This window comes from Podarcis melisellensis, assembly GCF_964234715.1.
Source record: "Podarcis melisellensis genome assembly, chromosome: Z".
Classification (NCBI taxonomy): Eukaryota; Metazoa; Chordata; class Lepidosauria; order Squamata; family Lacertidae; genus Podarcis; species Podarcis melisellensis.
In genome coordinates, this window is record NC_138547.1 from 46,293,443 (window position 1) to 46,319,072 (window position 25,630).

The 25,630-nt window shown below is 50.6% G+C and overlaps 1 protein-coding gene across 6 annotated transcripts in view; it reads right to left on the minus strand.

Annotated features, from left to right (window-relative positions):
* NLGN3 (neuroligin 3) overlaps positions 1-17,707 on the minus strand; it is a 65,016-nt gene extending 47,309 nt beyond the window's left edge. For 4 of the 6 annotated variants that reach the window (XM_081897237.1, XM_081897234.1, XM_081897236.1 and 1 more), the window contains exon 1: positions 17,521-17,706. The gene's annotated coding sequence lies outside the window, so the exon portion shown is untranslated. Of the gene's footprint in view, positions 1-17,520 lie in introns of all 6 variants that reach the window. The other 2 variants (XM_081897235.1, XM_081897232.1) reach the window with 1 other exon arrangement.
* Between the last annotated feature and the right edge of the window lie 7,923 nt (positions 17,708-25,630).

Here is a 25,630-nt window from a genome sequence, read left to right on the forward strand (position 1 = left end):
CGCACCAGACCACAAGACGCACCTAGTTTTTGGAGGAGGAAAACAAGAAAAAAAGTATTCTGAATCTCAGAAGCCAGAACAGCAAGAGGGATCGCTGCACAGTGAAATCAGCGATCCCTCTTGCTGTTCTGGCTTCTGGGATAGCTGCGCAGCCTGCATTTGCTCCATAAGACGCACACACACATTTCCCCTTAATTTTTAGGAGGGAAAAAGTGAGTCTTATAGAGCAAAAAATACGGTACTTGCTTAAGCAGACTCCCTGCTTAACCTCAAGACACAAGCCCCAGCCTACCACTTCTCTGTTGCTGAGCAAAGCAGCCATTTGGTGCCCTCAGTTAAGATAGCCACCATTTCTTCACAGCCATTGGAGAGCACCCTAGAAGCACTGGATCTCAGCCTTTGCGAAGGCAGTAGGCAAGGAATTGCCCTGAAGGGACATGGCTGAAACTGCAGTCCCACAGAAAGCATGTTTGGTCTTTGTTTTAAGACTGCCCACCTACACAACAAATACACTGTTTTAACTGTGGCACACATCCTACCTTTAAGCACATGGCTTCTTCCAAAGAACCCTGAGGGCTGTAGTTTGTTGAGCATGCTGGAAATTGTAGTTCCATGGGGGTGTTAAACTACAGTTCCCAAGATTATCTGGTGGAAGCCACATGCTTTAAATGCATGAGCTGCACACAGTGGCTAATGCCTGGGTCAGAAAACCAGCTATGGCCACAATGACAAACAAGCAGTTATGACCACAAACAAACAAACAAAACCACACACCCCAAATCCCACAGCCCTCTGGGAACAGTTAGCGTACTGATGGCTAAGTAATACTGCCTGTGTCCAATGGGGTGGGGGCTGTTTATACAATCAAAAGTCAGATCTTCAAGGGTTATCCTAAGATGGTAGTATCTGACAGTTCCAGAATTTCTTGTCCACATTTATCGCTTGTTTTTACATATTTATATTCTGCTTTTAAGCAGAGAGAGGTAGTTTCACAGCAAGGCAGCTTGCAAAACAGCTAAAAATGATCACAACGAAAAAAGCAACAACAAAACAAGTCAGCCTGCCACAATAAAAATCCTAAAAGGCTTTCCTGACTAAAGCCTCTTGGGTTACCCCAGCCCTCCTCTTCTGTTGCAGAGCTGTGAGCCTCCCCATAGAAGAAACCAGTCCTCCTTCTACTTCTGCTTGTCTCACGAAGAATTGCTCTCGAAAGGAAGCTGGGTAATATGGAAGAATGAGGCTCTGCCCCCCAGAAAATGCCAGCAACCTTTCTGGCATCCTGAATTCTGGTGCCACTTCTGGCGTTGATGCCAGGCTCAAATGATCCAGAGGCTTCTTACAGACTGCTTATCCAGGAAGCCGACACGGGAACCCCTTTCTGCCAGAATCCCTTCCTGGATCCCTTCAGCCTTGGATCCCTTACCAGACTAAGCCCTTGCCTCTATCCCCACTTCCCCACGGATTAAAAACAAGCAAACACAAAACCCCATCCTGGCTTCAGCAGAGCGGCATCCGCTCTGGTCTTCCACAGTTCTCTGTAGCAGGATGGCAGAGAATCCTACCTTTGTCTCCAAAAGCCTTGGCGCCTGATACATATGGAGCAGCTGCTCATGGGCCACAGTGCCAGCCCTGCCAGGAAGAACCCTGGGCTGAGCAGCAGCAGCAGCTACCCCTTCTCTCTTGGGCTGCTGGCATCCCCAGCAACCAGGAATTTCCGACCCTCAGAAATTGCTATTTATGTAATCTGCTAGTCACCTAACAGCTTGGTTGGTAGAGCATGAGGCTCTTAATCTCAGGGTTGTGGGTTTGAGCCCCACCTTGCACATAGGATTCCTGAACTGTAGGGGGTTGGACTAGATGACCCCTTGTGGTCCCTTCCAACTCTACAATTCTAAGATTCTATGAAAAACATGGGGGGGTTGCACATCTACTTTGGTGTGTGTTCTACTTTGAGTAGGACTTTGCTGAGTACAACCCATGCATTATTATTTTTTGTAAGAAGGACAATTGTCAAAATTTAAGCAATCGAATCAATGCATAAAACACTAAGTTCTGCTGGGTCAGCAAATTAGGGTGAGGAATGGGACATAGTAGCAACTAGAGTGGCAACAACATCAAGGTTTTCTCATTGAGCAGAGTTTTTAGCAAACAGGAGTGGGGTTTTTTAAGCTATTAACTTGCAGTCCAAAGTGTTACAGTCTGTTCCACCAAATGTAGGGAATTCTCTCTCTCTCTCTCTCTCTCTTTCTCTCTCTCTCTCACACACGGTCAAAGTGCAAGGTAGGAAACAGTTTTATATTTTCCCAGAACTGACCACTCTCTTTGAGCCAAGATGACCCTCTGCTTCCCAACATTCAAAACCCCTGACTGCCTATCTAAATATTTACCCAGGAATACTCAGGTGAAGCAGAAGGTCCTTCTCCCGACAGAATGAGGAAGCCGACAGCAGGGATACTAAAAATATGCAGGACTCCCTGGAACTCAGATTTTCACCCAAGAGTCCAGCCCTCAAGATACTACAGATTACTTAGATAACTAAGAAGGAGAGGGAAGAACCTCAGCAACCCTCTCTGTAAGATTTTCAGGAATTACCCCAAAGGTTAAGGCCAGGGGTGGGGAAACTCTGGCTCCCTAGATGCTGGACTACAACTCCCATGTGCCATCATCGCTGATCACTGGCCATGCTGGCTGCAAGGACCTATGGGATTTGAAGTCCAAAAGCATCTGGAGAAGCCCAATAGGTTCCCCATCCCAAGTCTCAACCTTTGGGATCATCCCTGAAAACCTTACAGGGAGGGTCTCTCCCTACCTGTTGGGTATTTTATTACAATCAAAAAGATATAAATCCCATGAAATAAGTAAATGCTGCTTGGGTTAGACCTTCAGTGTAAAGCAAGGCCCATCTTAGCAAGTCAAACCGTGAGGAAATCTTACTTGAATGGCCCACGACTAAGGACATGTTGAACGCTGGCTCTGCACCAAGGCACAAGCAAACCTGGCCTAGAACCCTTCTCACAAACAGAGGTGAAGTGGCCCAGGGTCATGGGGAGTCGTGGATCTGTTCTTATTTCTGCACCATCTCCAGCCTCCTACAGCTGTCCAATCAGCATGAAAGGGGAGCCTTTATAGCTGCTGCAAAGAAGCCTTCACACCCAGAGTGAGAGGAGGCGAGTCAGACACGGAGGATTGGCTCCCGGGGTCATTCCAGGGGAGGCATGTGGCAAGAGCCCCCAGGAGGAATCATTCTGTGTGCTCCAAAGCTGAGGAACACTTCAGTTTCAAGAGTGTGTTGTGCAAGTGCTGTTGCTCATGATGGAACTTCAAGGAAAACACAAGTTAAGGCACTCTGAAAGAAGACACTTGAGCACTTCAAACCATTTGCCCATTGCTGTGCACTAGCTCTAGCAGAAAGGTAGTGCGGAAAAATCTGTCCTGATCACTGCAATGCACCCCTCATTATTATCACTGTATGATTATAAGATTATTGCATAATATTGGGTTGCTGTATAATCTTAGAAGGGGGCATGGCTGTGGATACCATGAAGGGGGCTTTCACTTCTGAATTTGCCGCAAGCAGCCTCTACCACTTTAGACCCATGTGATGGATTGCTCCTCCATACAGAACAAGAAAAGCACACTCACTGCAGAATTAGGTGTCAGGAAGGGACCCATATATAGCCTTTCCCCCAACATGCTACTTCTGTTATCTGCATGGGCTTTCTTTGTTTAAGGAAGACATTAAGGTTATGGTGTGAGGCTCTGCTTGCAGTCTGAAGTTGCAAAGGCCAGAGACACTGTCAGGGTTTCTGGGAGAGAGGAGGAGATGACAGAGGAGACGGAGAGCGAGTGGGAGGAGGGGCAGAAGGATGAGGAAGAAGATGACGGAATTCTGAGGGAATCCACGAGTCTGAGCAGCGAGTCAGAGGATTCTCAAAAGGGGGTTACCTTAATCAAGCAAAAGGGCGGAAGTGGAGAGAGCTCAGGGGAGGAGCCCGGCCCCAAAGCCAGAAGGAGGGGGGAAGAGGCGGCAGAGGATTCAGCCTCAGGCGAGTCACGGAGAGAGGGAACCCAGGGGGGCAGGAAGACCCTGCGGAAAAGAAAGGAGAGGAAGAGGTGGTCTAGAGCCAGGCTATTAAGTTGGTGTGGAAGAGGGGAGGAGTCAGAGGGGACTTCAGCGGTCTAACGTGACAGACGTACGGCCACGATGCTGAACTGTACGAGAAGCAGAAATCTTCAATAAACTTTTCCTGTAAATAAACTGCAACGGAGTGAGGTCTCTTGTGAGCTGGGACCCCTCCTGGGTGGCCGTGACAGACACGTTCTGCAAGTTTGAGAACAGTGATAAGAAAGTTCACCTTCCTTCCTCACACAGCAATGGGCAGGAGGGGTCCCTTCAGTGCCACCCAGTCCTGTCTCAGCAGAAAACAGAAGACAGAAGAGAATAGAAGCATGGGAGACCTACCTGGATATTCTCTGTCGCCTATTCAGCCCCTGGTCAACTTAGGAAAGCAAAGCTACTGCTTTATTCCATTAGGAACACTTTGCAATGCAAGGTGAAGACTAACAAAATAAGAGGAGCTATACATTGCGCACAGTAGACCTCAGGTCTAATCCCCAGTGACGTTTCCAGGTAGGAACAGAAACGACTCGAAGCCCTGGGGAGCCACTGCCAACCAATGTAGACAATATTGGGTGAGGTGGAGCCATGGTCTGACTTAGTGTAAGGCAGCTTCCAATGTCAAAGACATTTGCCTAGAGGAACGATCATAGCTCCGTGACAGAACATCTGCTTTGCATGCAGAATGTTCCAGGTTCAATCCCCAATGGCACCTGCAGGTTGGCCTGGGAGACTCTGAAACCCTGGAGAGCAACTGCCAGTCAGTGCAAACAGTGCCAAGCTTGATGGAACAATGGGTCTGGTTCACTATCAGGTAGCTTCCTTTGCTCCCGAGAGATCCCCAAAGATCTCACCAACAAATAAAGAACAATAAAAGCTAAACGGCCTATGTGTGATTAGGAGAGGAGCCACGGAAAGTAAGAACGGCAACTTTTGAGCCCTGGTGGACAGAGAGGACCACTCCACCTTCTCAGATGCGGGGGACTAACCTGGTCAGATGTGGGGATGGTGAAAGGAAACCAAGAGCTTCATCCTCGTGTTCAGATTAGTCACTGCAGCCATTGGGGAAGTGGCAGGGAACCCCCAGTCTCAGCAGGACACTTGTGGTGCAAAGAGGCATGAAGGGATCCTGACCGTCTTAGCGGAAGGAAAGACCCACAGCAGCAGCAAGCTTCCCCTTCACCTCCCCCCCCCCAAGGCTTCCCAGAGGTTCCTGCGGCAGCTGCTGCTCCTCCAGCATGACGTAAGGCTCCCCGGGGGAGGCAGGCAGCGAGGCTGCATTTAGCATGCAGCCAACAACCTGCCCAGACTTGGTGTAAAAGCCCAGCGAAAGAGGCCTGCTCTTCACTAGCCACAGGTTGCCTACAAATTGAATTTCACACTTGTGCACCCTTGAACAAAGCCCAGGTTTGTTCCCAGGAGGGAGGGTGGTAGAGGTGGCTGAATCAGGCTTTCCTGAGTGGTGCTGGCCTGCATACTCACTGGAGGCCCAGCCTTTCTGCCACCTGCGGTGTCCCTTCCTCTGAACCACAAGCATGCCTTGGCTGACCTGCTACTGGGGAGAGAAAGAACTGGCTGAGTCACAGGTCTGTTTTAGGGGAGGCTGCACAAAAACCCACCTCACATGCAGAAGGTCCCAGGTTCAATCCCTGATGACATCTCCACTTAGGGTCAGGAATGTCCCCCTGGCCTGAAAGCCCCAAGAGCTGCTGTCAGTCAGCAGAGATCACTCACTAGTCTAGAACTGGAGGGTAGTAGGCACGGCTTGGTCCGAGGTGGGTTGTTGCAGCAGCAGCAGCAGCAGCAGCAGCAGCAGCAGCAGCAGCAGCAGCAGCAGCATTTTCACCATGTAAATATATTGTAAAGGATTGAGGAATGCCACCCTCCATGCATGTTTGTGTTAAAAGTGGGTCCTGGGTTCAAGAAGGTTGAAGGCTACTTGCATAGGCAATGCAGAGCTAAATGGACCAATGGGTATATTCCCATGCTCCCAATTGAATCAGCTCTTCATTCAGAACCATGAGGACTAGAATCTTACTTTCTTTTTAGGTGATGGGCCATAGCTCAGTGGCAGAGCACCTGCTCCATACCCAGAAGGTCTCAGGCTCAGCTCAATCTGTGATGGCATCTCCCGATAGAGCTGGAAAAGCCCCCTGCCCAAAACTCTTTCCCTCTCCCTCGCACGGCGGCACCTCCTCCCTCCCTCCTCCTGGCTTCTCCCTGCCCTGCCTAGAGGAGGAAGGGGGCTGGGCTTTGTTGGTGCCAGCAGCAGCAGCAACGCTCGAGGGCAGCCATTTTAAACAGCTCCTCTCCGGAGCCCTTTCGTGCGCCGCTCATCGTCCTGCCACCACTGCCAGCCCCTGCTGCTCACAAGACACAGGTAAGCAGCCACTGGGGCTTGTGGTGTTCTTGCATCATTTTTTTCCTTCAAAATATAATTTGGCCCCCCACAAGGTCTGAGGGACAGTGGACTGGCCCTCTGCTGAAAAAGTTTGCTGACCCCTGGATAAAAGGGCCTTGGGCCAGGGCCAGGACACCTGCTTTGCATGCTGAAGGTCCTAAGCTCGATCTCCAGCATCTCCAGGTAGGGCTAGGAAAGAGTTGAGAGCTGCTGCCAGCCAGTGTAAACAGTACAGAGATAGATAGACCAATGGCCAGAAGCAGTACAAGGCAGCTTCCCATTCTCTTCCTCCCATGTTTGAACAAACTATAGTTTGTTGAGCTGTTAGGCAAGGTTAAAAACAATCTCTGCCTCCAGAAACCACTGCTGAGGGAAGGTGCTCAGTGGCGGAGCATCTGCTTCGCATGTTTCAGGTCTGAGGTCCAATCCCTGGCATCTCCAGGTGGAGTTGGGAATGTCCCCTACCTAAAACCCTGGAGAGGCGCTGCCAGTCAGTGTAGGCAGTGTTGAGCCAATGGTCTGACTCAGTAGAAGTCAGGTTCCTAAATTCCAGAGTCTTTCTGTGTAGAGTCTGAGACCAGACATGCCTTACTCCAAGCCCACATCACACTTTAATAGGAAGCATTTCACACTTTCGGCTGAGACTCATTAAGAGAAGCAGGGAGACGTGTCTGGACCAGCCTTGAGCCATCAGCCAGCGGATGATAAGCATCAGCTTAGCACACCAACATGTGGATAGGACTCAGTGTCCTGATATGCCAAAGGAAGTCGGGCAACTGGCACAGAATCTGTATTCTTGGGGAAACTCAGCTTAAATCTCTCCCTCCAGCAAAAAAAAAAAAAGGGGGGGGGAGGTTTCTGGCTTTACATCTGCGAAGCTGCAGATAATGCTGCCCAGTGGCCAATCTGCCTGGTGGCTTCCATCGCTCACTAGCCTCTTTCCTTCCAGCCTCTGTGCCACTCTTGGCCATGAAATCCCAACTCCTGCCAAGGCTCAAATCCTGGTGTCAGAGTCAAGCATGAGAGAAGGGAGAGCTAATGCAAAATGCATGAGTCAACGGATTAGTACGCGAACACGGTCTTTCTTTTCACAAGGTGCCAAGCGAATCATCCCCGTGCAGAACACAAGCTGGTCACTGAGTACATCTAAGTCCCTTTCTGCCTATCTCTCCCCAGCAAGCAGCCAGCCCACCTGGGGCAGCCACCTGTAGAGATCAGGTGTGGGGACCCTATGGCCCACAAGGTTGAACTGTTGAACTGCAACACCCATCACCCATCCCTGGCCACAAGCCATGCTTGCTGAGGCTGATGGGAGTTGTAGTTCAGCCAAAGGCTTTCCACACCTCGAGGCAGAGGCTGGTTTGGGTGGCAGCAGACATACTCTGCGTATCAGTGGCACTTTTCTGCACGTTTCACACACAATGAATCCTAGAGTTGGAAGGCACCACAAGGGTCATCAAGTCCATCCCCCTGCAATGCAGGAATCCTTTTGCCCAATGTGGGGCTCAAACCCACAACACTGAGATTATGTTCTACTGACTGAGCTATCCAACATCGGTTGCTCTCAGTAATCTTTACAACAACCACACAGGGTAGGCAAGCAGCAGCATCCCTACATTGTGGACTGGAGGGCAGAGCTAAGAGGAGAGTACTTTGCCTTCCCAAATCTGGGCCCCTCCAGATGTTCTGGACAATATTGCTGGTACTGATCAAGAGTGCTTATTTGAAAACACATCTGGAGGACAGCAAGGTGGGGATAGATAAACTTTTTTTTTTTTTGGCTAAAGTTAGGATCTAAAAATTGTCAGCTCATTTGTGTACCTCCACAAATTCCTAATAGGATGTATCCTAATTGTAAATTGTTTAGAGAAGAAATCTTGTGTAAAAAGTGGGGTATAAAATAAAGAGGAACAACCGTTTTTTTTGAACTGTGAATAGACTGTCCATCTGAGCAAGTCATTATAAGAATCCTGTAACATCAAACATGTGGTGCCTGATTTTAGCTCACTTTCCTCTTCTCTCCTCATCCCGTTTTTCCTTTTGTGTCAAGTCTTTTTTACACTGCAAGCCTGATGGCGTGCTCCGTGTCATTTTACTGCTTTGCAAGCCACTGTGTGAGCTTTTCCAGCTGAATGAAGGAATGCTCTCAGTCACTGCAGTTACATCAGTTCTCCTGTGGTGGCTGTTAGTCTGGTCTTATTACCCAGACTCTGTAATCTGAGTGCATGAGTGAAACCACTGGCCCAGCTGGCTTGCTACTGGACACTCCGGCCAGCAGAAACCACACACCCCTGCCCCACCCAGCAAAGTCTCAAGCAAAAAAGAGGCACTTCCAGGTCTGCTTTAACTGGAGAGGCATGTCCTCCACCACTGAGCAATGGACCATACCTGAGAAAACACCTTTACAATAGCACATCACCACAATAATCCCCACTTTTTGGACCATTTGCAGTGGAGCACAACCATCTCTGCATGTGGCAACTGTGACCATGAGGAGCACCTTAAAGCAACCTCTACATCACACCTGCAAAGCCCTTGCTTCTCTGAGGCAGAGAAATAAGCTACGATCTTTAGCTGAATACTCTTTGGGTGCATCCTGCATGGGGCCCTGAGCAGCCACCAGGATCAGTCAATATATGACAAGAGCTTGCGGCTCCTAAGGGGGAGGGGCTCAGTGGCAGAGCACCTACTTTGCATGCAGAAGGTCCCTGGTTCGATCCGCAATGGCATCTCCAGGTAGAGCCGGGAGACAACCCTGCTTGGAACGCTGCAGAGCGGCTGGCAGTCAGTGTAGACAATACAGAGCTAGGCAGACCAATTGTCTGATTCAACACAAGGCAGGTTCCTGTCTCTCCAAGCCCTACCTGCAGATGCCAGGAATAGAGCCTGGGACCATCTGGAAATGCTTCCTCCCCTTCCTGTCCGCCTGAAACCCTGCCTGTCAGCATAGACCACCCTGGACCAAGTGTCTCACTCACCATAAGATGACATCCACAGAGAGTGCTGCTTGTTTATCCGACCAAGGTAGGCCTTTCCTTCTCTGACCAACGAAGCCACAGGCTGCATATTCCAAGACATTTTGGTGGCAGCTTGGTTGGCATAGGCGTTGCCCTAACCCTGAACTTTGGAATCTTCCTTATGGGCCAGAGTTGTCCTCCTGTGGTTGATCTGTTTACTATCTAGCCTGAGAAACAGTTCTGAAGAACTCGGAAGTTTGCACACTATTTTGTGATGTTGTGTTTTGTCCTAAAAAAAGGAGGGTATTGCTCTGATAGCAAGAGAGTGGTGCAGAGAATAAGCTTTTCTGTTGGAATTGGTCTGGCACCATGCACATCCTCCTGCTGCGGCTCCTGTCCACCCAGATAACCTGGCCCCAAATGCAGACTCCTTCCTACAGCTCTACTAAGATTCCAATCCTGCTACTGCAGCTGGGAGGAGAAACTTCAACTGATACAACAAACACACTCAGGAGAAGAAGGCTCTTTGAAGTCATGTGGGGTATCACCTGCTGCAGACAGCAGAGAACAATGTATGGGAGGGAATCTCTGGCCCAGGGGCCAAAAGGCTCTCTATCAGGTCCTCGGGGCCTTCTCAAAGGCGCACCTCCCACTTGTCCACAGACCCCATTCCTCCCTGGGCCTGTTCTGTATGATTCTTGAGAGCTTTCCCCTGGCCAGAGATGTGCCCTTGAAGTCTGTTCATACCGCTTAGTTGCCTGGATGGAAGACAGGTGTGTGCAGTGCTAGGAACCAGCCAGGTGCCGGGCGCATATTGCGACTGACATGGGTCCACTTGTGACCATGTGGAGCTCTCTGGATGCCAGGCTGGCGACTGGGGGAAGCAAAATGTCACTTGGAGAAGGATCTGAAATATTTTCCTTGAAGCTTGAATTTATTTTATTCCGAATTGTTTAATTTGATGCTTTAATGTGTTGCAAACCACTTTGAGACCTGCTCTTTAAAATATGAAGCACTAGAGAAATGAAATTTATCATAATAATAAACTCCATGGGGGGGAGGTGCCTAGACATTCCATTGTGTGGCCTAGGTTTAAGGTGCCGTTTGGCGACTGAATTATATGCCAGAGTTTCTGAGACTGTGTGTGTGTGTGTGTGAGAGAGAGAGAGACAGAGAGACAGAGAGACAGAGAGAGAGAGAGAGAGAGAGAGGGCGGTGTGCGTAGAAACTTGTCTACTGCACACAATGCTCCACTCGCTTTTGCCTCTGGCCCTGCCCACCGCTGGCATGTGGCCCCTGGAAGGTTAAGGCGAAGGGAACGCGGCCCTCAGGCCAATAGGGAGAATGGTAGAGAAGAGGACTTCAAGTCTCTGACTGCCTCTGAACATATATAGACATATATAGAGAGACATATATATATATAGACATATAGAGAGTCAGACTGAAGAAGGACTAATAGGAGGAGCGCAGAGGACGCCTTCATCTTCCCCACCTGAAACAAAACATGTCTCTCTGCAGCAGGCCCTGTGACTCTCCAACAGTTTGACTTCACACGCAAAGACACTCCTCCATCATCTCCTGAGCTAAACAACTTAAGCCTTAGACTGAGCAGAGCCATGACCAATTCCCCAGATGGACCCAGGTTACCTTGGGTCAGCTAGTCTCACTCAGCCTAACCTTCCTCATTGCATCATTGTGAGGAGAAAAGGGAGCTGGGGGAATCATATAGGCTCCCTTGAGCTTTTATAGACATGTTATAAATAATGCGGGTGGCACTGTGGTCTAAACCACAGAGCCTAGGACTTGCTGATCAGAAGGTCGGCGGTTCGAATCCCCGCAACGGGGTGAGTTCCCGTTGCTCGGTCCCTGCTCCTGCCCACCTAGCAGTTCGAAAGCACATCAAAGTGCAAGTAGATAAATAGGTACCGCTCTGGCGGGAAGGTAAATGGCGTTTCTGTGCGCTGCTCTGGTTCGCCAGAAGCGGCTTAATCCTGCTGGCCACATGACCCGGAAGCTGTACGCCGGCTCCCTTGGCCAGTAAAGCGAGATGAGCGCCGCAACCCCAGAGTTATCCGCAACTGGACCTAATGGTCAGGGGTCCCTTTACCTTTAATAAATAAGAGCAAAGAGTTTGGGACCACAGGACTCATGGTAAATGGAGGCAGCACCTCCTAAAACCATACCTGGCAGGGAATGTCAATAAAGATGCACACAAACACATACAAATAAACTTTGGGTTTGTTTTGTTTTAACCCCAGAATCTGCTGTCAGGTCCTTTTCATGACAGTATTGCTACTGCTGCCAATTTATCCTTTTTTGGAGGAAGTGAGAGAAAACAGGACATTCCAGTTAAGCAAGTAAGAATACAAAAGCCACTGGCCAATAAAAAATACTAACCAACCCGCCCCACTATAGTAGTCTTTTGTGGCTTTCCAATGGCTTCAATGAGAAAGGGAGAGGACAAACTCTTTCCACATTTCTCTGCCAGGGCACTAGAGAGGATCCTTCATTGCCTGTGGCTCAGAGGCAGAGCACCTGCTTTGCATGCAGAATGTCGCATCTCCAGGTAGGGCTGAGAATGTCTTCCGCTTGAAACCGCATTGAGTTGCTGCCGGTCAGTGTTGACAATACTGGGGTAGATGGACCAATGGTCTGACTCAGGATAAGGCAGCTTCCTATATACAGTGGTACCTCAGGTTAAGTACTTAATTCGTTCCGGAGCTCCGTACTTAACCTGAAACTGTTTTTAACCTGAAGCACCACTTTACCTAATGGGGCCTCCTTCTGCCGCCGCACGATTTCTGTTCTCATCCTGAAGCAAAGTTCTTAACCTGAAGCACTATTTCTGGGTTAGCGGAGTCTGTAACCTGAAGTGTATGTAACCTGAAGCGTATGTAACCCGAGGTACCACTGAATAGCTCAGTCGGTAGAGCATAGAATCTTGGAATTGTAGAGGGGAAGGGACCCTGAGGCCATGGTGGAGGGAGCCACTTGGGTGCCTGGGGTGGGGCGAGCAGCCCATAGGCGTGGGGGCAGGACCGGATGTGATGATTTAGGTTTGAGGATGAAGGTAATGGGGCCCTTTATATGTCCAGCTGTCCTTATTGCTTTTTTGTGTTGAATATACGCTATATGGTCATTGATGGACCTAATAGGTATCTAAAGCCATTTGCACATAACAAAATATGTATTTTATCAAAATAATTGTTGTACTGAAATACAATTAAGAAGCATATTAATAGTGAAATTCTTTTAAATATTTTTGGGGCCCCCAGGAGAGTGGGGCCCTAAGGTATAGCTTGTTTAGCTTATGCGTAAATCTGGCACTGGGCAGGGTGAGCCACCCATAGGAGCGGGGCGCACTGCAGGACCTCTGGAGTCTCAACCGCCCTACAGCTGGAGGGAGGCAGCAGGCAGACCATTTGGGCAGCACAGAGCCTGCATGCGCTCAAGCCACCACATCTCTCCCAGGAAAGACGTTCAGGCGTGCTGCAGGCGCCGCGGTGAGTTCTGCCCAGCATTTTGTCACCCCCCTCAGTGGTAACACCTGGGGTGGCCTGCACCCAGCACATACCCCTTCCTGCACTCCTGCCCTGAGGATCGTCTAGTCCAGGGGTCAGCAAATTGTTTTAGCCACGGGCTGGTCCACTGTCCCTCTGACCTTGTGGCGGGCAGGAGAAGCGGCATGGGGGGGGGACTGGAAGAAGAGGTGAGGGGGGCAAGTACTCCTCCCCACCCCTCAACTGATGCACTAAATTTCCCAGGGGCTGCCACTGCCACCGCCACCACCACCGCCGCCGTTGCTTCTCGTGGGTAAGCAGAGCGAGCTCATCCGCTCTGCTCTCTGGCCACAGGAGCACCAGGGCGGTGGCGGAGGGACAATGAGCAGCGCGAAAGGGCTGGTTCCGGAGAGGGGCTGCTTAAAATGGCACTCAGCCAGCTCAGCCCAGCCCCCTTCCTCCTCTAGGCAGGGCGGGGAGAAGCCAGGAGGAGGGAGGGAGGAGGCGCTGCCATGGGGGGAATGGAATGGTGCGGGGTGGCGCATCCCAAACAAACAGAATCCCCACGCTGATCCACGGACAGTCTGTGGGCCAGATCCTGAAGGCAATTGGGCCTGATCCGGCCCGCGGACCTTAGTTTGCCGACCCCTGGTCTAGTCCAACCTCCTGCAGTGGGACGAGGGTCAGGGTCGTATGTTCATGGGTTGTACTAGAGCAGGGCTGTTCAACAGGTGGATCGCAATCTACTGTTCGATCAGGGGGTGTCAACAACTCTGGCTTCCTAAAAAAAGCTCAACAGCTCTGACAATGAGTAGATCACTGCCAGTTTTTTAATACTGTGAGTAGATGGCAGACTCTTGGAAGTTGAACACCCTTGGACTAGAGGATGCTTGTACAGTCATACCTCGGGTTACAGACACTTCAGGTTGCGTTTTTTTTGGGTGGCGGACTGCCGAAACCTGGAAGTACCGGAACGGGTTATTTCCGGGTTTTGGCAGTCGCAAATGCACAGAAGACCAAATCGCAACCCGTGCGTGCGCAGACATGCCCCTGGGGGGTTGCAAACGTGCATCCCGCACGGATCACGTTCGCAACCCGAGCGTCCACTGTACAGTCATACCTCGGGTTACAGATGCTTCTTGTGCGTTTTTGGGTTGCGCACCACGCCAAACCAAGAAGTACCAGAATGGGTTACTTCTGGGTTTCGGTGCTCGCGCATGCGCAAAAACACTAAATCGTGCTTTGCGCATGCGCAGAAGCGACTAATCGTGCATGCGCAGATGGGGTGCTGCGGGTTGCGAATGTGCCTCCCACATGGATGACGTTCACAACCCAAGCGTCCACTGTAGTCCCTTCCAACGCCACAATTCTAGGATTCTGTGATTTATAGGCTTATCCCGAGAGCATGGCTTGAGTTCAGGCAATCTCCAACCCAAGATTAACCACTGTTTGCCGGGGCCTGATTCAGACCCTTTTCCACTGGCCAGTTGCCTTTTGACCCTCACAGTAACCTCTGTGCGAGCCTGGCCACTTACCTCCATGGACAGATCCTTGGACGAGGGCTATGAAGCCCTAGGCTTAGCACATGCGGTTACTGCTCAAGGATTTGGACTTCCAAGCCTTGAACCACATCCAGTTCTCAGCAGATCATCTGTGCTTCTGAACAACACCAGCACAATGCAAACATTGCGACTGGCCTGATCCAGTACAGGAGGCAGCTTATTATAGCAGGAACCATGGGGGAGGGGGTTTATGGTGGAAATCTTCTGGGATGACTGCAATACCCACTGCCATCAGCAAAGCCTTGTGGCAACAGGGTGTGCATGAGGGCAACCGTGTCCCTTTCATCCATACATGTGAACTAGACATAAGTTCACTTCCATGGAGCAGGGAGAATCTCTTTAATCTCCTTCCCAGAGCCTGCTATGCTGATGGTCAAGAGTAGAGACACACACAATCTTCTTCATTGCAGCCCTTTCCCTTCGCTTCAGTTGCATTAGAAAAAATGAAAAGGAACTTTGTTTGGAACAAGGAAAAGGAATTGCAAAATGGGAACACCCTCAAAAAAGGGTGTAAATTTTGTACACACACACACACACACACACACACCTACCTCAGGGCTCCATCGATCTGTGAGGTACCCTGGTCCTAAGTTTTTGGATAACTCAGTTGGTTAGAGCATGGTGCTGATAACACCAAGGTTGCAGATTCGATCCCCATATCGGACAACTGCATATTCCGGCATTGCAGGGGGTTGGACTAGATGATCCACAGGGTCCCTTCTAGCTCTACAGTTCTATGATTCTGTGCCATTCTCCCAGCTTGCAACTAGATATGCCAGTGGGAAGCCTGCATAAAGGACCTAAGAGCTAAGAATCATTCTTTCTGCTTGTGATTCCCAGCAAGCGGAATTAAATGGTGTGCAGTGGGAGCAGAACAGGACCATTCTGGCCAGTAGTGTTCTGCTCCCCTGTGAATTTTGTCTAAGCCTCTTTTAAGTCCATCCAAACTCGTGGCCATCACTCCCCCCCCCCCGCCAGTATCCTGGCAGAGAGGCAGCTGGGAGACTTCAGCAAGTCCTAGTTCACTGGTGATGCCCACACAGCTGTAAGACAGAGTAGCAGGAGCCCCCTTGTCCAGCCAGGCTTCCTCCATCCTTGCTTCAAGAGAGTCTCAGCAAGAAGCTCTACCCAAGCGGAATGAGCCCTTTTCTGACAAACACGTGGAGGGTCAAATCGAAGTTACTAGTCCCTCGGGAGGAGAGAGACACCGACCTAATTCTACAGCACGCTGAAGCATATCTTAACACACACCACAGTGTGCTGGCAAGCATGAAGCCAAGGGTAAGTGCTACAGCTAGTCCTATCTGGTCTTCCCTTCAGTTTCACTCCTGCGAAAGGGTCAACCTCCAGGTCTCCAGCGCTGAAATCCGGAGGAGACTGGAACAGCCAGTCGGAGGGGCTGCAAAGTTTCCTGCCCTCTGCTAGAGGGAGGGAGTTGTGTAACCATGGGAACTAGGCCGGAAGGAGGGCCAATCAGGTGCCCTCCAGGTGTTTTGAACTACAGCTTGCAGCCGCCCCAGCCAGCATGCCCTGGGTGGCACAGAAGGGCACCAGGCTGCAAGAGTCGGGCTCACATGGCTCAGCTGCAAGGAGGAGATGCCCCTGCTGGAGCCGTCCCTCTTTCTCTACAGAAGCCCAACACTGCAGGCTTCCCTTCTGCCACTCCTTCTCTCCTCACCCACTAGGTGAGGGGAGGGTGTGCTCGTCTGCACCAACACACGCACAAACGGAGGCAGGGGTACCTCAACCAGGATGGGACCGGGAAGGCTCCCAAAGGCAGCCAAGAGGGAGCATACGAGAAAGGCACTCTCTGCACATGCTCACGGGCCCCTGGCTCTCTTACGCGCCACTGCAGGGGGAGGCTTCTGCGTGCCAAAGGTGTGCCTGGACCAACCTTGGTACGGATGCACAATCCAATGGCCACACTCCCGTAGGGACATCACCAATGCTCCTCTTGCCTCCATAGGGAAAGGCTCGCCAGCCTTCCGGAGATTTGGGGGAGGAGGGCCGAGCAGGCCGCCGCTCCCTAAGGGCCCTGTCTGCCAGCTTTGGGCCCCGAGTTCCCACCCCCATTAGTCTGCCCGCTTGCCCCGAGGCCCTCCGTACCCCAGGATCGAGGCCAAAGGGCCGGAAAGCGGCGTCCCAGCAGGCCTGGTCCGCCGCGGCAGCAGGAGGGGTGACGAGGCCTGCTGTCGGGGCTCCCCAAGGAGAAGGGGGAGGGCGCGCGACGGGGACGCGCAGGGGAGGCTGTGCACCCTCGTGGGCAGGCCCTCCAGCCATAATCATGGCGGATTGGGGCCACCCCACGCGCCAAGCTCCCCCTCCCCCGCAAGCACAAACCTCGATGCCGGCCACCCACCCAGACCCCGTCCTCGGCAACAAGGGGCGGGGAGTGAGGGAACGAGCGCCCGGTCACGCGCCCCCAAGGCACAGGCACACCGACAACCATCGCCGGTTATAGAAATTTCGGGATGGGGGTTGGGGAGGGTGCGCGGAGAGGTGATGGAGACGCGCGCCTGGACCGACAGTTGGATGGACCGGGGCTCCTGTCCGGGGCTCCTGTCCGGGGAAAACCGCTCCCACCCGTGTTTCTACCTCTTACGCCTAAAAAAAAAAAAGAATGGGGGGGATGCTCTCCTCTATGCCATCCTCCTCCGCACCGTCTCCATGGCAACGCCACAGAGACCGGTCACAGCAGCAGCAACCCCCCCCCCCGCTCCTCCGCCACCCCCGCACTTGCTCCCATCCTCCACCCAGACCGACGGACATCGCCCCTGAAATGGAGACGGGAATCGGGAAGAGCGCTCGAAGCTGCAGCTGGAGGGAAGGATTGCGAAGGGGGATTCCCGCTGTCTGCAACCCACCCGGCGGCGCAGGGCGGGTGAGGGGGTGGGGGGAAGCCTTCGTTCTGCCTGTCGGTCCTCCTGCCGCCCGTCGGTCGGTCGGTCCATCTCCCTCCCTCCCTCCTCGCTCGGCCACTCACCCGACGCGCTCCTGCTGCGCTGGGCTGGGGCGAGGAGAAGGAGGCGGTAGCGCGGGGTACCCCGCGGCGGCAGCCATGCCGGGCTAGTCCAGTCCGAGCCGTGGCGAGCGGTGGTGGCTTGGCGGCGGCGCGGGAGGAGGGGCGGCTAGGCGGGCGCGGGAGGGCTCCTGCAACGGCCGCCGTCAGCGCCGCCGAAGTCCCCGCCCCGCACGCGCGTGCCTGCCTCCCCTCGCCAGGCGCCTCGTCGTCGGCGTCTTTTGGTTCTCGCCTCTTCGCCCAGCCGGCCCCGAGAGCGCGCCCGGGCGGAGCACGCGGGAGCGAGGGGCGCGCGCGTGCACGGCGGAGAGGGGGGCGAGGAGGAGAAGGGGCTGCTGGGCCGGTAACCCCTTCATCGCCGCTGCCCGATGATGCAAGGAGGGACCACCTCCCTCTCCCCCAAAAAGGGACCCCCTCTTTTTGAGACTCGCCTTTGCGGGGGGAGGGGCTTGTTTCTAGCAGAGAAGGGTCGTCTGGGCATCTCCCCCTCCCGAGATACCACCCTCCCCCCCAGAGCATCCTATTCCTTTTTGCAGCTCACCTGGAGCACAGTTCCTGACAGTCTCTCCCACCGCCCGCTTTAGGCTCGGCCTATGACTCTCCCCCATTCCCCCTGCGTCCCATGGTTGCGCAAGCGATTCATATTGTACCGAGGGGTGGGGTGGTAAGGGGGCAAGCAAGTTCCTGCTCTGGAACTCTGAGGCTGCTCCACCTTCTCCCAGAGCCCCCCCCCCAGCCTTGGAGGTGAGTCGCCCGCTCAGGACAGGAGGCGGGATGGGCTCTGCCTTTGACACTGTGGAATCCCCAGCCCCCCAGAAGGGGAACAGACTTTGGTCCTGTGCAGGAAACATGGGGAGTCGGTGGGAGAGCACCTGCTTTGCCAGCAGAAGGTCCCAAGTTCAATTCCCTGCAGCATCTCCAGGTAGGCCTGGACATGTCCCCTCCCTGAAACCTCAAAGAGTTCCTGCCAGTGAGCATAGGCAGTACTGAGCGAGATGGACCAGTGGTCTGACTCAATTTAAGGAGGTTTCCTGTGCTCCAGTTCTCTCCCTCCCTGATTTGAGCAAGCTGTAGGTTGTTGAGATGTCCAAACGCAAAGCAGAATCAGAAACCACTGCTTAGGAAAGTTGCTCACAGGTAGAGCACCTGCCTTGCATTCGGAAGGCCCACCCTTGGCCTGGGCTGGACAAGACCACTTCATGCAGACAACAGGTGTACCAAAGGTTTGACTCTGTGCAATGCATCTTCCTAAGTTTCGCCTAAGACTAACTTGGCCGTGTGAGAGGGGAGATGTTGCACCCCACGTGCAGTGCCACATGCATAAGCACTTGGCAACATGCGGTGGTCATCCCAATATCTGGGAGGTGTCTAGAATGTCAAGGATGGCCACAGGAAGGTGAGCCAGGGAGCTGCTGGTGCTGCCTGGTCCCCCCAACATCTGCCACCTGAGGCATTTACCTTAATATCAGGGCTGGCCCTGATCCTAGTTACAGAAAGGCAGGAGTCCCATGGGGAACCACTGCAAGAATATGACTGGGACCTATTCCAGATCGATCATCCATAAATGTGATACCATCTGGTCAGCCACTTTAAAAGTTACTAGTTATTGGCTGTTCCAGAAAGTTTACAAGACTCCACAGCCTCTTGACACCTGGTAGCTGTCTGTTTGGGTACCCACCTTAGGGGAGTGCTGAGAAGAGCTGGAATGGAACAAGGGTCAAGGTTGGAAACCTCTTGCCACTGGGTTAATGTAGTGCTGTCGCCCTCTGGTGGCTGACACAAAGGTGGTGAGTTACTGGTAGCCTATCTTTCTTGTCCTTGGGTGAGCGAAACCTATTGGGTCTCTTGGCTTGAGCCCAAGATATGGACCTTGTTGTTGGTATCCATCTGTGGATCTAACAATGGAGTTGCCTTCAGGGGTGAAGTCAAACTGCTAGAGAATCACAGTGCATGCTGTGGCTGCAGAGGCCAGCAACTCATAACTCCTGCCTCCTGCGTTGCCTTTGCTGCATTAGCAGCACCAAAATGGCCTCTCCCGGGTGCAAGCCTGGGCAGTGTGTCTGGAGGTCCTGGGCAGCCCAGATGACAAGACCAGCCTTGCTGATATGGTTCAAAGGAAAGGAGAGCAAGATGTTTGGCATCAGCTTGGCTGCAGGAGTGGCTGGAAGGAAGTGTACAAGGTGCCGTTGAATCAGCTTAGGGACTTTACACTGAATTTGCATAGGGTTTACTCCTTAGCCTTTTCTTCTCTCAAAGAACTTCTGAGTAGGTAACAATATGGTATTCTTCACATCCAGATGCACTTTGAAAAGTAAAAGATAGCTAAAAAGCCAATGTTCTTGATAGAGGCTCGGAATTAGGAATGCTCAAACACAAGAGGAACCATGCTGGATTAGGCCAAGGAGCCATTGGATTCAGCCTGCTGCTTCCCCACCATAGAATCATAGAGTTGGAGGATCATCTAGTCCAATCATTTGCAGCTGACCCCTACAGGGATCAAACCTGCAACCTTGGTGTTATCAGCACCACACTGAGCTATCCAGGCTGGATGCCTCGGGGAAGCCCAGAAGCAGGATAGGAGTGCAAAAGCACTCTCCCAATGCAACTAGCATTCAGTGATATGTTGTGTCTGATCCTGGTGGTGGTTGTATTCAACCTTCATTATGACCAGTTACCACCAGCCTTGTCCCCCACCATGAATTTGTCTAATATTTCCATATTACAAAGAGCCTGATCTTTTGGGGAAGATGGTTTTATTGCATAAGCCTTCTCAATGAACACGGATTGCACAACCTAAAGTTGCCAGTATGTGAGTGAATCCCACCCCAAAATAGTGACCGTTTGGAAGCACCCTGTGTTTGCTCAGGAGTAAGTCTATAGAATTCATTGGGGTTTACACCCAGAAAAGTGGGGTTATGATGTTGGAATGAAGTTATATGGCTTTAGCAGAAATGTTATAAGGAACTAAGTACAAATAGATTATTAGTGTATTAAAGGGGAAAAAATAAGGTTAGAATATGTTAAGATAAATTACAGGACAGAAAACAGAGGAAGATGGAAAGGAATTGCTGAAACAGTTAATTGAAGTGGAATACAAAAAGGGAGGTGTGAGGAGGTCATGGAAACAAATGAAGGAAAGATAAGATACTGAAATTATTGGATGTGGTTTGAATTGTGTTTGTTTTGTTTTGTTGATTCAATGTTTTAGTGTTGGTGTTATGTAGTGTTTTTATTTTTGTATTGTTTTGTTTTGTTTAATTCTTTTTTTCTCTTTTGTAGTCTTTAAACTGTTAATAAATATTATTATTTTTTTTAAAAAAAGAAAAGTGGGGTTATGATTGCACCCTAAGCTTGGGGGGGGGCAGGGATGACAAGGCTGTGCATCAGGGTGGGAGAGGAACTCTCATGACCTTCCTTTTGCCACAACAATCTGGAGAGATTCAAAGTCTGGCACACACTTGGGTGGGGGGCAAGCAAGACCCTGCCGTGTGGCCCCCAAGGGCCCATTTATTCATTTAGACGCTTTCTATTTTGCTTGTTTAGAATATATTCTGTGTAAAAATATCTGTAAGCAGCATGCAGAAAACTAAAAAATGTTGCAACACACACACACACACACACACACACACACACACACAAACCCCATAAATACAAATTACTAATAAATATATGCAGATACTACTTCCTTTGACACACCTTTCCATACAACACTTCTCGGCCTCCTGCCTCTTGCCCGGGGGCCTAAACTAACTCACCATCACTGGCCCTAGCCGTTATGATTTTAGGCTTGCTTTTATGGCACCAAGGTGGGTGGAACTTCCTGAGGCTGCCCCCAGGCATCTGTTCTCAGAGGAAACTGCATCCAAAGCCCCCACCACCATGGCAAAGGAATGGACAAATCTGGCCCTGGGGGGAGCATTGGAAGAGTCATTTTGGGTAAACTATCACAGATCCTGTCTAGAGTTTTAAGACAACCGGAGACATAAACCAGTAAGGGAGACTCCACAGAGCACCTCTATTTCGGTTAACAGCCAATTAACCTTCCCTTGTCCATTTTCTGCTGTGTGAATTGAGTTTATTCCGATCTTCCATGAAACCAAGCCTGCACGACCCTCAGCTGAAGAGTGCTGCTTTCTGCCAGCAGTTGCCTCAGAAGCAATTGACTCTTTGGAGCAAAGGTTTTCCATTTTTGCCCTGGTGGTGCTTCTTGAGCCACAAACAATACGGCTCAAGCTCCACCAAGGTCAGCCAGGACAACCACTCCCCTGATGAGCAGATCTGCCCTTGCCCTCTCTCAGCCTTACCTTCAGTCTGAATGATGCCAAGCTGTCAAAAGGAAAGTGGGGAACGCAAGTGTCCTAAGTTGTCTTTGAAACACATGCAAGGGATGTTAGAAGGGCTGGGGGGGGGGGCAAAATCTGTCAGAGACAATGCAGTCACAAGGGACAGCTTTGCTCCTGCGGGAGGGCTCACCTTCATCTTCCAAAACAGTAGCTTGACAGCTTTTTCTTTGAGGAGATGGCTTACACAGTGGGGCATATTAGAAAAAGTTCTGCTAAGCCAGCCCTGCAGTGTCAGAGGCAGTATGTCTCCCTATACCAGTTTCTAGGAATTGCACATGGGGGGAGCACCACTGCGCTCAGGTCCTGCTTTGGAGCTTCTTGTGAGGGCAGGTGCAGGAGACTTTTGGCCCTCCAGGTGCTGCTGAACTAGAACTCCCACCAGCCTTGCCAGCATGTGCAATGACCAGGGAAGGTGAGTGTTGTAGTCCAGCCACATCTGGAGGGCTACAGGTTATCCACACCTGCATTGGGGCATCTGGTCAGTCCCTGTGAGAACAGGATGCTGGATGGGATGAACCATTGGTCTGACAGCACCTCCAGTAGCAGGAGAGGAGCAACAGCTGGGACAACTGCAAAGCAGGTAAAACTTTTGCCACCATCTCCCTGCTTTGCTTTGCCACTGCTCCCCCTGAAAGGAGAAACCCTGGACCCACTCATCACTGATTTAAAGCAGATAGCCTGATGTGAAACTTCTGGGTATGATGGGGAAGCTAAAAGGAGGGGGGGAAGAAAAATGTTGGTTTGACATGGTGTTGGGGTAGGGATTGAGGGTTTTTTATCTGCTAGTTAGTGGGTGGGAGTATTGCTGTGTTTATTGTTTGAGTATTACTATTGTTTTCATTACTGTTTAGGGGACTGGTGTGTTCACCCTATGAAATGTCAACATATCATACAATTTATTTTTTCATGTGGTATAAAGTATTCACATATATTTTTCTTTAATCTAAGGTGCTTGTAGACCTTCGGGTGACATAAATAAACAAATCAAAATGTTCCTGTTTAGAAGCCATGTATGTCCTTCTCTGCTAGGGAGCACAAAAGGGCTGCATCTATCTCCACAGGAATCTAGATGTGTACCTGCCATCTGGAATTTTGCCTGCCAGTCACATTTGGGCCAAACATTCCCAGAAAGGTGCAAGGGATAATAATATCCACCCTTCTCCATTCCTCAGGCCTGCACCAGTTTCCTTTGATTGAGAGGGTGCTCCGTAGGGACTTGATCCCTCGTCTCCCAGGTCCTAGTCCAACACTCTAACCTCTGCACTATCACTGGCTCAAATGCTCTAAGACCCAAAAAACAAAGAGGGTGTGTGTGTAGAATGAGGGGGGGGTGATGCTCTTTTGCAGATCTGGCATTTCTCTCATCCCTCTTCCCGTTGAGTTCTGTGGAGCCCTGCTTTTGCCACAGAACAAATGAGAAACACAACAGAACGGTCACATCTGAGAAACACAGAAGGTGATACTGAGGCGATAGCTTTTTGTCAAACAGACCCTAGACCTTTCAAACCCCTCTGCAAGCATTTTAGCCACATGTAGGTTTTGCTTTTCTATTGTCCACCACACACAGGTGATCATAGCAAAAAGTAGGGTAGGGGGGAGGCTTGAAGCTTTAACTGTTTCAGCTCCATTTAGAGATGTGACAGAAGCGCCTCATATTATTCATAGTGTAGAAGAAATGGAGAGATGTTTCTTTCTCTCCCTCAGAGTGCTAGAACTCAGCGGGGTCATCCAGTGAGGACAGCTTTAAAAGAGGATTGGGCAAATCTGTGCAGGGTAAGACTGTCAGTGGCCACTAGCCAAGGTGGGTCCATGGTCAGAGGCTGAATGCCTTTCAGTACCAGTCACTGGGAATCACAAGAGGGGAGAGTTGCTGCTGCTGCTGCTGCACGATGGTCCTGTCTGTGGACGTCCTACAGGCAGCTGGTTAGCCACAGTGAGATCAGGACAGGGGACAAGATGGGCCTTGGTGGCCTGATTCTGCCATTCCTATTTACTGTGTTCTTTGCTCTGATTGCTTTTCTTTTTGGGTGCCTGTGAAGTATACAGCTTTCTTTCTTTCTCCTGACTTGAAAGCAGCCCAGTAACATGGCACCTCTCTTATTTCCTGTCCATTACAAGATTCTGGTCCATTCTCTAAATAAACAAGCCCTACGCATCAAAGAAAGCAAAACCCGCTAGCTAGCCAGCAAGTTCTGTCTGGCATTTATATGAAGGAACATGCCTAGAAGTTGGAATAATGGAGTTTTATTTGGGAGTTGGAAGGTAGGAGGAGAAGGCAGCAAACACAGAACCAGTCAGAAGAAACTGAAGCACCCACTTCTGGGAGTCGCTGAGTATGGGAAGCGCAATTCAGAGGAGCTAAATTTATGGACAGAAGTATCTCTGTTAAAGTCTATCTGTATTATAAGGCCCAGGTATAACACCCTAACCCAGAAAAGAAAAGTAGATTGCTTTGATGTTGATGAAATTTAATTCCTAGTTTGGGTGAAACCAATCAGCAGCTCCCCACCTTCTGTCTGGTGCATATGATCTGGGACTCTACTGTGAGAAGCGCCTTAAACAAAAATGAAGTGAGAGGAAAGTGTCAGGACCTTGGAGAGCACCACCGCACAAGTGGAAAATCTACCACCTTAAAAAGCATAACCAGAAAAGATGTTCTTGCCTTTAGAAGACATCCAATGAAGTTGAATGTTGGAAGATTCCAGACATATAAAAGAAAATGCTTCTTATTTTCATTATTTATTAATTTTTATACCACTCTTCATCTGCAGATCTCAGGGCTGTTCACAATATAGAAATACAACATAAAAACACAAAATATATAATATAAACAACAACAAAACACAAACCAGTAAACCCATCCTTTCCCACAAACACATATAAAAGGGGTATAAGATGACAATCAGCCAAAAGCCTGGCTGAAGAGGAATGTTTTCAAGTGGTGCCTTGTGGTGTATGGAGGTGCCCCTCTTTTCAGCTGAGCTTCCCCCAGCCCTGCTTTTTGTGAATGTGCAGGTGTGAAAACCTGGACAAGCTACCTCTTCCTAATAGGGTTTTCCCCTGCACCTCCCTTGTGCCAGTTTAATACTCTTCTGAAACAGGGCACTCAGCTTGTGTCCTTCCAGATATAGCTGAACTACAGTTCCCATCATTCTTCACCATTGATTAGGTTGGCTGCAGCTGATTGGAGCTGGAATCCAGAGACATCCAGATGCCCAAAGATTCTCTGCTGCTGATCTAAGCTAAACATAGCAGGTTCCTCTTTGATCCTTCCCTTCTCCTTTCTTATATGCCACCCACCTTCTCAATTTATCAACATTTCTCCTGAAATGCACTTAACACTGTGTTTCAAAAGGCCTCTCAATATGCCATGCTGAGTGGAGCAACCCATTTGGCTGCCTCCTGTATCTTAGGTACATTCCACCAGCTAATGCATCCTTAAAGCACATCACCTTCTAATCTCATGTAAGTGGCTGAGGCCGGCATTGCTCTGCCCTGGCTACTGTTGTTTGTGCGTGTGTGCAGGCATGTGTTTTTGTGAGAGAGGTTTGTGTGAACATCAGTTGTGGATCTGATGACATGCTTGAGCCCTGATAATAGCTCTCCATCCCCAAAAGGGTACTTGCTTTCCATTCAGGAATGCCTGGTTTTGGAAGAGACAACCTGACAGGCAGTCAGCAAACCTTGCACAGAAGGTGCAATTCCTCTTCAAAGCCTGCAATTGATGTAGG